Genomic DNA, 13,818 nt, shown 5'->3' with positions numbered 1-13,818 from the left:
TGAACCGTGAGATCATGACCTGAGCTGAAGTCAGACGCTCAACTGACCAGGTGCCCCAAAATATTAACATTTTAATTATGTAAATTGATTTAGTATACTTTATTTTTATTTTTTAAATATTTATTTATTTATTTTTGAGAGAGAGAGAGCAAGCAGGGGAGGGGCAGAGAGAGAAGGAGTCACAAAACCTGAAGCAGGCTCCAGACTCTGAGCTGTCAGCACAGAGCCTGACATGGGGCTCAAACTCACAACCTGTGAGGTCATGACCTGAGCTGAAGTCAGACATTTAACCGACTGAGCCACCCAGGCACCCCACCCAAATATATATTTTTTGAAAGAGACTTTGATGTATTAATTTATTTTAAAATGTGTATTTAGGTTTATTGTATGAAAATTATTGAATAGACAGCTCTGGGGGCCTCTTCAAGATGAAAGAGACATATAGTCTTTGTTTTCAAATGAGGTTGGAATCCAGTGGGGAGATTGACATATACACAAATGAGACCAGTGAGGCTGTGTAGGGGTGGGCTTGAGGAGGAGAAGGGTGGAAAGCTAAGCAGGAGTTAAATCTGTGTCTTCTTAGCTACATGACTTAACTTTTATATTGAGGATAGGGTACTTATAAAACCCTTTCTCTGCAGAATGGCTGATGGTAGGATCCAAGAAGGCTCTGGCGACAAGTGGAGGGCCCATCTCAGTGCCATCTCTGAGGCCTATTAAATGTAGAGTGTCCATTTTGGCCAGAAGTGGGGCCCAGAGTTGTGGTTGAAGGGGCCATTTTGTTTATGTGAAAACAGAAAATACATAAAAAGTAGCCAAAATACCATCTTTAATGATATATAAAGGATATCAAGACAGTGTGCTGCATAAGTAATTATGGTTTTGGTTTAAATCTAGAACTCAAGCAAGGCTTCTGCTAATTAGTTAATTAATTTTTTGCACTTTGATTGTTTTCAGACTAAGGACCTCATTAACACAGCCTCTAATGGAAGACACATTTTATGTAGCATTCCATGTGTGCAGAAACCATACGAATTTATTGCACATGTAGTTTATATTTTTCTATTTGATCCTCATACCAGCCCTGTAAACAGCACTTGTCTTAGTTCAAAAAAAAAAAAATTGTGGGACTTGCTTCAGTTTCTCCCTAACCAGAGAATAATTTTCTGGAAGTCAAGGAGCACCTTGTGTCTCCAAGGCCAGAAAAGAACTGAACTGGAGAGTCTGAGATAGAGCTGTGGCAAAACCTTACAAGTTTCCTCAGTTCTGTGCTTTTATTAAAGAACAGAATAACAGCCAATGTTGGGTAACCTGGATCAGCTGGGACCACATCCAAAGGAACATCTTTAATGCTGGAGACATTGCTGGAACCCTAAGGTGCTGAGGGCAAGTTTCAGCAAGATCAGAAATTCAGGAATTGTTGGGTTAACACAAAACGATAAAGACTTAAGTCCACAGGTCCAGGGCTAGTAGGGTCAATGGATTCATAGCTATGAGACCACAGGTGTGTGCTCTTCTTTCAAAGGATGTCTTCAGCCTCACCTGCTTTTATCTTTAGATTTCTATTGCCTCTCTCATTGTCCTAATGGGCAAGGATTCAGAGACCTTATGGTGGCCTCAAGCAGTTAAAACATACCTCGATCTCTAAAGCAGAGACACACCTTTTTCATTGTCCATGTCCTTAGTTAAGCCGCGGCTTGATCCTTTAGTGGGACTTGAGGTTCTGTGATAGGGACAATAACCACAGCAATCCTGGTATACTGTATTTCCAAGGTGGCAGTGTGGATTATAATAGAAACATTCTCTTGGGAAGAGTTTTTCTTCTCCAAGGCAGGGTCAGAAAATGTGGCCTCCTATTAATTAAATTTAAGGATGCTAATGTAACACTTAGGGGACACTCGTTTTTAAATCATAGAATGAGACAAAGCAGTGGTACATGAAGCCTGTGATAATCATGGAGTATGATTATCACTCTAATATTTTGGCTTAGGACCCAGGACCCAGGAGAACATAAATTCTGTCTTTGCTTAACCTCTTCTTTTCTTTACGTATTTACAAGTATATGCATTAACAAAGAACAAAGGCAAAGAAAGTTACATTCACATTTTCTTGTCCACTGGAATTGAGACCCAGTCCAGCACAGAGAACTTTGGCAGGCTGGGCTGGAGTTATGGAGAACTCAAAAGCTTTAGCCAAGGGTCAATTTAACATGCTCGTTAACACAAGGGCAAAAATACACAGAGAAAAAGAGACTCATCTAGGTGCCAAGTTGGCTTAAACTGCCCAGGCAGTAGCCTCAGGACTATTGTTGTTAAATTTCTCAGTTTTTTATTTTATGTTTAATGCCTTTTGTGTCCTGAGTAAAAATTCTTTGTCAACTTCAAAGTCTCAAAGATTTCTCTTATGTTTTCCTCTAGGGGTTTTATAGTTTTAGTTTTCTGTTTTGTTCAATAGTCTATGTCAGGTTAATTTTTGTGTATGATGTGAGGTAAGGTTAAGTTCACCTTTTCCCATACAGATATCCAGTGATTCCTGCAACATTTATTGAAGACTTCCCTTTCCTCATTGAATAACTTTGTCACCTTTGTTGAAAATATGAATTTTCACCTTTGTGAATTCTCTAATCTGCTTTGTTGATCCATTTGTCTATCCTTATACCAATACCACACTGTCTTGATAACTATAATTTATACTAAGTCTTGAAGTCAGGTAAGTCCTCCAACTTTTTGCTCCTTTTTCAAAATTGTTTTGGATGTTCTCAATCATTTGCAATTCCATATATATTTTAGAATCAGTGTGTCAATTTCTACCAAAAAAGACTGCGGGGGTTTTGATAGGGATAACATTGAATCTATAAATAAATTTATATCTTAACAATATTGAGATTCAATCTATAAATAAATTTATGTCTTAACAATATTGAGACTTGAAATTCATGAACATATGTATATCTCTTTCTTTTTTTATATCTTTCAATTTATTTAGTTATTCTCAATTTATCACAGCAACATTTTGTAGTTTACAGTGTACAGGTCTTGCATATATGTGTTAAACATATTCCTAAATGTTTTGTTTTTTATGTTACTGTAATTGGTACTGTTTCTTTGATTTCATTTTCTAATTTTTCACAGTCTATGAAAATGTAATTTATTTTATATAATTACCTTGTAACCTGTGACTTTGCTAAATTCACCTATTAGTTCTTGTTTTATGTAGATTTCTTAGGATTTTCTGCATATATAATTATGTTTTATTTCACATGACTTTTTTTTTTTAATTTTACATGCCATTTATTTATTTATTTATTTATTTATTTTTAACGTTTATTTATTTTTGAGACAGAGAGAGACAGAGCATGAACGGGGGAGGAGCAGAGAGAGAGAGGGAGACACAGAATCGGAAGCAGGCTCCAGGCCATCAGCCCAGAGCCCGACGCGGGGCTCAAACTCACGGACCATGAGATCGTGACCTGAGCTGAAGGCGGCCGCTTAACCGACTGAGCCACCCAGGCGCCCCTTTACATGCCTTTTAAAAACAGTGATACTGTCTGCTTGAAAAAGTGGCTCAATTCTTGTCTTGGGAACTGACCAATACAATCACTATTTCCTCATCTTTGGCAAAGTCATGGAAGACACTGTCCATCGATGATGCCATGTTGATTATACAGAAATCAGTAACCAGCAGTCACTGGAAGACTTCCTTGACTGAGTAGGATAGGAAAGAGGTTGATAAATGCCTCTTGGTATTCCTTCTTAAGAAAGAGGTAGATGGAATGGGAGAAAAAAGGTCAGAGAAAACCAAGGAGTAAAGGATTTCAAACGACCATGAGTTGGGCCAGTCATCCAATCAGGAAAGGACTGACTTTTTGGAGCAGCTGTCTGGGCTGTGGCAGAGTCTGCTAAGATATCCCACTCTTAACGAATCATTTGTGTGGGCAAATGTTATCAATATCTCCAGGGATTCTAATATGCTCAACAGGACACTGCAGTCCTGGCATGGGTACTGGCATGGCTTTCCTCTGTGTTTCTTTGGGTCATTATTTGGAAGGTGACTTAGAAGAAATAAGGTTATCTGGGAAGTTAATGGCTGCCAAAGTCACATGTCTAAGAATGGAATTTGGATTTGGAGATCAAGGTGTTAGAAACTGAAATTATGAGCTCCTAGGTAAGACACTAATTTAAGTATCTAGAATTTAAGACACTGGAATTTTGAGAAAAACAAAAACTTTGGAGTTAGACAAACCAGGGTTCAAATCTCAGTTCTGAGGGATGTTCTTCATTTTCCTCCAGACCCACTTTCCACCATTCTTCATCTTGTTTTGTGTGCTGAGGGCTGATCTAAGATGTGCTCTCTTGCATCCTGTTGGGTTTAGGCAATGGGAGGCATAGGCAGGTAATCAGAGGTGATAAGGGAGGTCAGGATATTTATTTTCCCAGCTCCCTCTCAGTTGGGTTGCAGTTTGGCCATGGCTTCTCCTGACAGTTGGCCCTTTCCTACAGCTTTCTCTCCAGGTTCAAGTAACCACTGGCTTTTCTTGCCCCTTCATGCCCTAGGATAATAAAAGCTTTCTGCTGTTTCTATTAATGGGCCCCTTTATACCTCTTGCAGGTTTTCTGTAACTCTGAATACCTTATAGTGTCCCCTTCATTCAACTTTCTTCAGTCTTCTCTTTTGAGGATGTCATCTGGACCCTGTTAGACCAGCCCATCTGCCTACTAGCTTTGGAATTTTGAGCAAGTTATTTCTGTAATTGAGTCTCAGTTTTTTCATCTATGAAGTGGAAATAAAGATATCCCTTGCAAATATAAGGGATAATAGATGTGAACAGCTCATAGTAACTACCCAATAAGTGGTACTTATCATCATCATTACTAGTAACTATTATCACATGAGGACTGGCAAGATCATAGTGTCCTCGGTGACTATTCAGAAAAAAATTGTAGAGCTGGTTGCTAGTTATCCAGAAGCATAAGACTGGGGGTGGGGGCAGGGAGAATCTCAGATAATGGAAAGTGAAAACTAGGCAAGGGGTTGGAAAGATTTACTAGTACTGTGAAATAGAATAATTTTGATATTTTCATATAAAGAAGGGAGATACAGCTTTAGAAGTCTCAGACACACGATGGGAGGATCCTAAATATGGTAATGGAGGTGTTCACTTTGTTAGGAAAAAGCAGGTATGATAGTGCTACATATCACAAGACAAATCCTTGAACAGAAACACATTGATATATGAGTCAAATCTTGAGAAAGGCAAAAATATAAAAGAAGAGAAGTTATTATTGACATAAGGGCATCCTGAAGATCATCCAGCCAGATGGAAAAAATGAATCCCTGACTCATATTACAGGTCTGGTAAGGAAGCAAGGTGTCTACATATTGTATCTTGATTGTCCCCAGCTTGCTTCTATACCAGCACTTAATACCCACTGCTACTCTGGCTGGCTGGTCCTTTCCCTCCTTCATATCTCAGTTTCTTAGAGGAACCCACAACCAGTTTGGTGGAAACCTCTTTTAGTTCACTCACTGCTGCCTTCTTTCCAGGGCACACATGTCTTTTTGGATGGAGGAGTCGGAGTAGGTTCAAGCAAAAGCTCCCCATCATGGTTCTTGCAACATCTCTCCCCATAGACTCTCAGGCTTTGTCACTGAGTCTAACTAGTCATGCAGAACCATCTTTGGATGTAATTTATGTCCAAGGGATTCTGCAGGTCCTCTTGCAATTTACTTTCTGTTGAATGCCCCTACCTTATCATTTCCTCTCCTATGCCATATATATCTGAGTTCTTTTCCCAGGAGGCTTCCTAACTTCCCCCAAAATTCAAAGAATAAAGCTGGAAACCAGAAGGTGTCAGACCTAAGCAAATTTCAGATTCTGCACAGCTTCTAATAAATCCTTACTTGCCACACGATTTATTTTTTCCCAGCAGGTAGATGAAGTGATGAGATGGTCGCCTGTACTTAATTGTAATAGAAAGAAGAGGAAGCTAGAGAGAAAGAGCTTGCGTGAGCCAAGGGGAAAAAAGAAACCCAGAGAAAAGATTGAGTTAGTTTGAAATTCTAAAATGGTAGGTGTCTCAACAGAGGTTGGGAAGGTCCCCATGTGGATATTCTGTCTATGAAATTGCATACAATTCTGATGACAAAGAAACAGAGGTGGTCTCTAAATAGAAGGAATCCTTTGGCTTCTTAGAGATCTCCATGTGAGCTCAGCTCTTCAAAGGACATTACTGGAAACCAAAGAATGAAAACAAAGAATGGTGAAGATTTGTGCAAATGACGTCAGAAAAGCAAAAGCTCAGGATAAATCCTGACTTGTGAACAATGTTCAGGGCATAATAAAAGACACAGAATGCTATTTGGAGCAAGTTGAAGAGTGAACAAGGCAAAAGCAAATGTCTTGGGTAAATGCTTTCAAAGCCATTCCAAAACACTTGGCCTTCGTTTGTTCTGCCAAGGTGAATGACCTTATGAATGGAAAGGGTAGAACAATCAAGGGGGGCATAAAAAAGATCAGCAAAGTCCAGACTGGTGAAGAGACTGTGAGTGAGCACAAAGCTTCCAGCCTCCTGCCCAGGAACATTGTATTCTAGGGAACTGTGAGACCTTGCAAATGAGATTACTGGGCCACTTCTGGTTATCTCAGAGGAGCTGTGAAAAATGGGGGATGTGTCAGAAGACTGGAATCAGCTAAGAATAGTCATGATTTTCTAAAAGGGGAAAAAGTGGGTTATATACAAGGATTGTAAACTTAAACATTTTACGGAGACCAGAAAATAGCTAAAGAGTCAAGTAGGGCAGATAGAGACCCTAGTGAGCTGGAAAAGGAGGCTCCTTCTTAAAAGGGCAGCTGTTACTGAGCTCCAGCTCTGGTGGTAGCCATGCCCAGAATGGTTGGAGCTTTAACATTTTTAAGTTAAATTTAAAAATTTTCAACGTTAAAAAAAAAATTTAAAAAAAAAGGGGGCGCCTGGGTGGCTCAGTCGGTTAAGTGGCCAACTTCGGCTTAGGTCATGATCTCACGGTCTGTGAGTTTGAGCCTCGCGTCGGGCTCTGTGCTGACAGCTCAGAGCCTAGAGCCTGTTTCAGATTCTGTGTCCCCCTCTCTCTGACCCTCCCCCATTCATGCTCTGTCTCTCTCTGTCTCAAAAATAAATAAACGTTAAAAAAAATTTTTTTTAAATAAATAAAATTTTCAAATGGGGATCAAAATTTAAATTTTTTTTTTTTAATATTATACAGGCTGAATTAAATAGGTTTGTAGATGGATAGGGCTAATAGGCCACCAGTATTTGACTTCTCCCCATAGATTTGCCATCTTGTAGCTCAAAAGCTAGGACAGTCTATTAAATGATCATCTGGTAAATATTTTAAAGGACTGATAATCCTTGGGAACTACACGGGTTCACTAAGGACCAATACTGATATGCCACACTCTAACCTCTCTCAGTTCTTGGATTCTGTGGTAGACTTGGTGGTGTGATTTCAGCAAAATGATGACAAGGATAGCCATGTTCTCCTGGGGGACCAGATGGAGAAGTCCAAATGGAATATGAATACTTCTAGGTAGATTCTTAGCTGAACTGAAAAACCATGTTCAAAGTTGATGGATTAATAAACCAATATTGACTAATAGGTTGGTAGATTAATAAACCAATATTGACCAATAGGAAAATCTCTATTCTCTTGTCTCTGATCAACTATACTTTTAGAGCCCAGAAATAAACAAGAATTAGCTTATGGCTTGACTATTGCAGAGTGCAGTGAGAATATCAACTCCTTGATCTTGGTGTGCGTTTTGTAGCCGAGGGGTCAGCAAACTGACCCAGTTTGTATAACTAAAGTTTTATTGGAACATAGCCACACCCATTCTTCTACACTTTGTCTCTGATTGATTTTGATAGATAGGGACAGAGTTGAGTAATTGCGACAGAGACTGTATGGCCCGCAAATTCTAAAATATTTACTACCTGTCCCTTCACTAAACAACTTTGCCAACTTTCTGATGTGACTAAACATTATCCTAGTACTCTTAGTGACCTTATTAGACTGTTGACTAATATTAGATTTGTCAATAATGGTCAATAAAAGCCCAATATCTGTTTCATATGAACTGATATCAAGCTATGTCTTGAATCCTAGATGGAAACAATTGATTTAATGACTAAAACAGCAGAGCTCTAAATTTATTCCTGACAAAATTTTGCTTATTGTTTTATAATTCCTTGCCCAATGTCTTGATAATGCCTTTGGCTTTCTGTCCAATGCATCCCACTTTTGAGGTAGGCTGGGATGGACTCTCATGGTGAGGTAGGATTCAGAGGCCTGGTCAGAAGTAGATCTAATTTGGGGGCAAGTTCAGCATGAAGACCCAGGAAAAGAGTTAAGAGTCAAGGTCAAAGAAGCCATGCCCATCATTACCCTGATGGACAAAGGCAGAGCGAGAGGTCGGGGGTGAGTAAATGCAGAAACAGGACTAGAAGTGAGCTGAATGTAAGAGTAAAGCCAAGAGAGTTCCGGATTTTGTCTTTTAATGGGGAAAGGGTGTCTCTGATGCCTACTACAAGAGTCATTAGATAAATTCAAGAGGGTGGGGCCCCATGATGGGATTAGTATCTTTATAAGAGGAAAAAACTAGAGCTTACTCTCTTTGCCTTGCGAGGACACTGCAAGAAGGTGTCATCTGCAAGCCAGGAAGAGGGATTTTACCAGGAAGGTAATCTTATGGCCCCTTAATCTTAGACTTCTCAGCTTCCAGAACTGTGAGAAATAAATCTGTTGCCCAAGCCCCCCAGTCTGTGGTACTTTGTTATAGCAGCCCGAGCTGACTAAGACAGATGTCATCAATTTTACCCTTTAAAAAAAATTCTGGCTAAAAACGCATAACATAAAATGTGTCATCTTAACCATTTTTAAGTGTATGGTTCAGTAGCATTAAGTTCATTTACGTTGTTGTGCAACAGATCTCCAGATCTTTTCATCTTTCAAAACTGAAACTCTATACCCACTAAACAAGAACTCTCCATTTCCTCTCAATTTGACTTTTTAAAACAAAAAGTTATCAAAGCAGCTAAGGAGAAACACTACCAGATATTTAAAAGTGTACTTCAAAAGCAAAATAATAAAGAAAAGTAGATGCAATCTGGTATATTTTCACTGCTTGCTAATTAGTATCCTCTTTTCCACTTAATGTCTTCAAAGGGAAAAAAAAATGTAATTCCTTCTCCCGTTTACCTCCTTGAGCATCGAGAGCTTTGAGGGCCGGGACCCAGGTTTTTGACTCTTGGTAGAAAAATCCTGGTTAGTGTTCTTCACAGCTTTGACTGGCCTGTGGAAGAAACCTTGAAGGAGGACATGCCTCCTCTCTGCTGGCATGCCCCAAAGGCTTATTTTTAAAAAACCAGTTCCCAGTGCTTCTTTCCTTCTTGCTACTGAAGAAATTCCCTAGGGTTTTAGAATTCCTTCTCTCTAGAGTTCTCTTTTTTCATACTTCTTCCATACAGCTTGACCAAAGCCCAAAGAGATTCTAACCACATGCGTTCCACTTTTGTTTTGGTATGAAACATGGTAATTTTCTCTACCCTGATGAGAAAGAGCTTTCCAGTGCCTAAAAATGCATTCTCCAGCTTACTTATTAAATAATTTCCCCCTAAATGCAACTGTCCTGAAATGTTAGTGGCAAGTTTTTCTTTAAATACAGATCACTATTTGAAAGTGTCAGGAGTTATTCATCATTATACAACACAATTTTTTAAAAAATGGAAGTATCTTTACATTTTCTGAAAGTACACGATTGTTATAAAATAATACAAAGGTTAGAATGAAAATGAAAGCCCTCCTGTAGTCACACCCTAAGAGATTACCAATCATGTCTTAAAAAAGAAAACAACAAAATTTAAACAAAATTGCACAAGAGCTTTAACTTATCAGTTCAAAAGTGGCTGTCCTAATCACATCCGAGAGCTGACGCAGAGTGTGGCATCAACACTGAGGTTGTGTGGTCAAGGGTCAGGATTCCAGAGTCAGAGAGACCTGGGCTTGACCATGGTCACTACCAACATACTAGCTGTGTACCCTTGAGTAACTCACTTTATTTCTCGAAACCTCTGTTTTCTCATCTTCAATGTAGGAATAGTAATCATCTTTAAAGTAGGGATAGCTACCCCTAGGCTTGGGAGATGATGTGACATAGAACATGTATAGTGCCTAGCATCAGTGCCTGGGACGTCGTAGGTCCTCAGTAACAGTAGTATTATAACTATTAGGTTTTTTAAAATTATCTTTAATGTGCTAAAATACACATGACAAAATTTTAACAGCTTAACAATTTTGTAAGTTACAGTTCAGTGGTATTAAGAACATTCACATTGTTGAATAACCATCCCCACCATCTACCACTATATTAATTATTAATATGGCTCTAATGCCCTGTCCTGGAAAAAAAAAAAAAAAAGAGTGAATTTACCTCTCTCCTGTGTGAGGCTGTGTCAGAATAGACTCCTTCCTCGTCTCAAAATCTTTCAAATCTGGTCATATGTTTGTGGCTAGATTTTGAAAACCCCTTCGTATGAAGTGTTCAAGGCATCAGACTGCTTCTAGTGTTATCTGGTGTTCATAGCTGTAGAGTTGGGGGCTCAACAGACCTGCACAGCTACTCTAGGGTAAAATTAATTCCCAGACGCCCTTGCTGACACTTTGCAGTGTCTTCCTCAGCAGACGTTTCTGCCGGCTGCCGGCCCGGGCTCTGCTAATGGAGGTTTATAAAGGCCTTCACAATTCCTATGGTAACCCAGGAGAAAGGCTGTTGCCATGGGGACTAGTCAAGCCTGTATAAACCTTCCATCTCTATCAGACAGATGAGAACGATATGAGAATGAATCTTTTACTAGTTCACCTTCTGAAATTGCTAACAATTATCTCTGTTTTTGGACAAGGGTTCATCATTTCTTTCAGGTGGAAACTCATTCATGTTTTCAGCTTTAAATAAATATTATTTCAAACCTTGCCTGATGATCTTGGTGTCAACCAAAATCACCCAGAGACTGAAATGGCTGGTGATGGAAACATTTTCAAATTTCTCCAGTGTTACCAGCCGCTAAATAACATTTATCACAAGCATGTGAACTTCGTTTTGTTTTGAAAGAAGCATAGGTTTCCTTGAAATGCATTAGCCCTAAGCACGTGCCTATTAAGGAGCCTTTACATTGTTTTACGTTAACTCAAGGAGAATCTGAGCTCCGTGCAGGCAGGGTCTATGTCCTATTTACCTCCATATCTCCAGCATCTAGTCCACTGCAATATTAGGGATTCAGTAAATGAATCAATCAGTGAATCAACACCCATGTGTTGATGATGGCAGATAACAGTATTGGTGTCCAGATGTGTAATAAGTAGAAGTTACCTCTAAAACATTTATTCATTTATTCATTTATTAAAAGACAATTTTTTAATGCCTACCAGCTTCATTCCTTTAGTGATAGCGCAGTTCCTACTTTTAATTCATGGAGCCAGTCTTTAGGTAATAAAACTGAACAGTACAAGGTCCACATCTTCCTGGAGCTCTTGATCTGTAGCTGAGACAGACAAATACGTCTGCCAGAGTAATATAAGATTGGTATTAGAGTAGAAGTATAGCCTCCCAAGCCATATTTGGTTCTGACTGGGGCTCAGGGAGAGATAAGATGAAGTTTGAGCGGGGCATTGACAGATGAGTAGGAGTTCCACAGGCAGGTGAAAGTCGGTGGTGTGGGGAAGAGGAAATGAGGCATTTAAGGCAGCAGGAACAGCATGTGTCATAGAACATAGTGAACCGAGGGCATGGTAAAATATTCTCGGGTGGCTGAAATACAGGTTTTTCTGAAGGCTGAGAAACAAGGCAGACCTGTGGCCAGATTACTATGGGGAGTAGAGAGGGAGAGCGTCCACAGAATGCTTCCAGGATGTGAAAGCAGGGCCATGCCCAGAGCTACAGCCTGAGGAGGCCTGCCATTGAAAGGGTCAGGCAGTGAGAGGACCAGATCTGCCTTTAGGACAGCCAGAGGGCATGGCAGTGTTAGGGAAGGTGGCCAGGAGGTCAGGCTGATATGTAGATGCAGATCTTTTAGAAGGTGTTTAGAATTTTATTGTTTGAATTCCAAACATGGGAATTTTTGAGTCATCTTTTTGTGACTGATATCTAACTTAATTCCACTGTGGTCAGAAAACATACCTTAAATGATTTCAATTCTTTGAGATTCGTTAAGGCTCACTTTATGATCTAGCATATGTCAAATTTAGTAACCACTTTTCATGCACTTGAAAAGAACATGTATTTCCTCTTCATCTGCGGTGTTCTATGTGTATCAATTAGGTTAAATTCATTAATTGCATTGTTTAGGTCTTCTTTGTTCTTACTGATTTTTTCCTGTTTATTTGTTACTATGAGAAGTATGGTCAATTTTTTTTAAATGATGCACATTTAACTATTTCATTTTGTCCTGTAAAATTTTTCTTCATATATTTTGAAACTGTTATTGGAGGAATACAAATTTAGAAACTGTTTTATCTTCCTGGTGAATTGAACCTTTTGTTATTATCAAAAGTATCTCTGTTTCTAGCAATGGTTTTTATCTTAAATTTTACTTTGTCTGATGTTACATGGCTATATCAACTTTCTTTTGGTTAGTGTTTGTATGTATACCTTTTCTACCTTTTTACTTTGAATCTTTTCATGTTCCTATATTTAAGACTCTTACAAGCACCTCTGACTAGGTTTTATGTTTTGTTTTTATTCAGCTTGACAATCTTTGTCTTTTAATGGGAGTATTTAATATTTATATTTATGTAAATGATTTACTTATATACTTTACTGTGCTTATAATTTAATTTTTTTGTTTGTTCCACCTGTTTTTTTATTTGCTTTTTCTTCTTTCTTCCCTTCTTTTGGGTAAATGAAGTTCTTTTATTGTTACCATTCCATTTTCCCTATTTGCTTGTAGTTATATATATACATACATATCTATGTACGTATATATTTCTATGTCTTTAATGGCTAGCCCCGCAATTAGAGGATGCTAACTTGAGTTATTAGTGTCTAATATAAGTTAGTACTTTTATCACTTCACTGACAATGCTAGGGCCTTAAAACTTAACTTCTACGTATTCCCCCAACCACCACCCATTTTGTGTTATTCTACACATCCTTTAGACCACACAACATAATATCATTGTTATACTCAGTATTCGTGTACATTTAGCCACACTTTTACTTTTTCCATTGTTATTCATTCTTTTTTATATTTCAGTGTTTTAGAGGAACTATTTTCCTTCTGTCTGAGGAACTTCCTTTAGTATCTTTCAGTGTGGGCTTATTTGGGATTAATTCTCTCAGGGTCATTTTGTCTAAAAATCTTTTCACTGCCCTCATTTTTTAGAAAAAACATCTTTTGAACTGATTTTCAAACTTATGGATATTTTCTCTTTTTTTTTTTCTTTTTTTTTTTTCTTTTCTATTTTTGGGACAGAGAGAGACAGAGCATGAACGGGGGAGGGGCAGAGAGAGAGGGAGACACAGAATCGGAAACAGGCTCCAGGCTCTGAGCCATCAGCCCAGAGCCCGACGCGGGGCTCGAACTCACGGACCGCGAGATCGTGACCTGGCTGAAGTCGGACGCTTAACCGACTGCGCCACCCAGGCGCCCCTATTTTCTCTTTTTTTAAGTTTATTATTTATTTTGAGAGAGAGACAAGGGTGCATGAGCAGGGGAGGGCAGAGAGAGAGGGAAAGAGGGAGAGAATCCCAAGCAGGCTTCACGCTGCCAGCACAGAGACCGATATGGG

General features: G+C 39.0%; 2 long non-coding RNA genes across 2 annotated transcripts in view; one reads left to right on the top strand and one right to left on the bottom strand.

Moving 5' to 3' along the window:
• The window catches only part of LOC121034741 (uncharacterized), a 17,178-nt gene extending 6,431 nt beyond the window's left edge, over positions 1 to 10,747 (bottom strand). The window contains exon 1 of the long non-coding RNA XR_005792591.1: positions 10,466 to 10,747. This is a non-coding gene — a long non-coding RNA (uncharacterized LOC121034741). The remainder of the gene's footprint in view (positions 1 to 10,465) is intronic.
• LOC121034740 (uncharacterized) overlaps positions 1 to 13,818 on the top strand; it is a 490,191-nt gene that overhangs the window by 234,355 nt on the left and 242,018 nt on the right. The gene's annotated exons all lie outside the window — the stretch shown is intronic.

This window comes from Herpailurus yagouaroundi, unplaced genomic scaffold (genome assembly GCF_014898765.1).
Source record: "Herpailurus yagouaroundi ecotype Mexico unplaced genomic scaffold, PumYag 160, whole genome shotgun sequence".
Lineage (NCBI taxonomy): Eukaryota > Metazoa > Chordata > Mammalia > Carnivora > Felidae > Herpailurus > Herpailurus yagouaroundi.
The sequence above is the reverse complement of the archived record's forward strand: the minus strand, read 5'-3'. Positions and strand labels throughout refer to the sequence as shown.